This window comes from Otolemur garnettii, unplaced genomic scaffold, assembly GCF_000181295.1.
Source record: "Otolemur garnettii isolate 467f Iridium unplaced genomic scaffold, OtoGar3 scaffold00023, whole genome shotgun sequence".
NCBI lineage: Eukaryota > Metazoa > Chordata > Mammalia > Primates > Galagidae > Otolemur > Otolemur garnettii.
Window position 1 is genome coordinate 11,549,299 of NW_003852418.1, and position 1,674 is coordinate 11,550,972.

Here is a 1,674-nt window from a genome sequence, read left to right on the forward strand (position 1 = left end):
CTTATCCTGGCCTTGGCACTGCCTACACTTCTGAGACTTTCTGGATCTCTGCAGCTACACTGGTCCTTTTCAAGGCCTGTGGAACACAACATGCCCTCTCCCTCCTCAGGGTCTTTGTCTGTGCTGTTTCCACTCTTCAATTCTCAGATGCAGCACCACCTCCTCAGGGAAGCCTTCCCCGATTTCTGCAACCAGGTCAAATTCAGCTGTAATCAGTTCTCAAAGTGCCAAGTGTTCCTTCTTGCCAGCACTGACCATATGTGAAGGGACTTATTATTTCTTGTATCACGTGATAAAAGTTTCCCTTGGGAGGCACAGAAAATATTTGCCCTGGACTTTACTAGCTGTAAAGCATCAATAGTGAGTGAAAGCGTTTTGGGCTTCTAAGGTGGACTCAACTCTGGAGTGAAATTTTCTGAGTTCAAGTCCTTCTTCATCACTTACTTTGCTGTGTGACTTCAGGTAAGACGTTTGAACCTCTCCTGACATCAGTTTTCTTTTCTAAAAATCAGGTTGGCCTGGAGTGGTGGCTCACACCTGTAATCCTAGCACTCTGGGAGGCCACAGGAGGAGGATCACTTGACCTCAGTTCAAGACCAGCCTGAGAAATCAGCAGGTGGCAGGTGGTTGTCCTAGCTACTGGGGAGACTGAGGCAGGAGCATCTCTTGAACCTAGGAATTTGAGGTGGTTGTGAGCTAGGCTGACACTGTGGCACTCTAACCTGGGCAAGAGAGTGAGTCTCTGTCTCCAAATAAATAAATAAGTGATTTCTAGTATTGACCTCATAGAATTGCTGTGGAGATAAAATGCTTTGATAAAATTCTTTGGCACAGAGAGGAGGAAGGGACACTGAAAGAGCTGACATTTACCAAGGCGGTAATCCAGTTTTTAATTCTTCCCACTAGATGAACCAACTCCTAGGAATGTGCCCATTTTAGAGACCAGAAAAATGAGACTCAGAGCTAACGGGTGGAAGAATGAGGATTAAAACACAAGTCTCTTATCCATGATGATCATAAATGTTTGCTCGCATGTAATCCTTGGTTATTATAGAGATTTTCTTGCAAACAAAACTGACGATACACTGTAATTCGAATTCCTCCGCAGAGCGGATCGCTGATAGAAAATGTTAAGCTGGACGGCCTGAGGAATGCTGGTTATCGTAGTCCAGCGGTGTCGCGGAGCCTGCTGGGAGTTGTAGTGCTATCCGCGTACGTGCGTCTTGGGAGAGGCTCCGCCCCCTTCCTGGAAGACAGGGCGGATTCCCAGAGAGGTGTTCCTCCCTCCCTGCTTTGTGCTTCAGCTGATAAACATAGCTGATGGGGTAAGAGTCTTGTTTTATTGGATAGTTGGGAAGATTAAAATGATATCTAGAGGGCGGCGCCTGTGGCTCAAAGGAATAGGGCGCCGGCCCCATTTGCCAGAGGTGGCGGGTTCAAACCCAGCCCTGGCCAAAAAAAAAAAAGGTACCTAGAAAGAGAGAATTTAAGAGAAGGCTTGGCACTAAGTGCTATGTAAGTATTAGCTGGTATTGTTAATCTTTTTTTTTTTGGCCGAGGCTGGATTTGAACCTGCCACCTTTGCCATATCGGACCGGCACCCCACCCTTTTGAGCCAAAGGCGTGCCAGGTATTGTTAATCTTTTTTTTTTTTTTTTGAGACGGAGCCTCAAG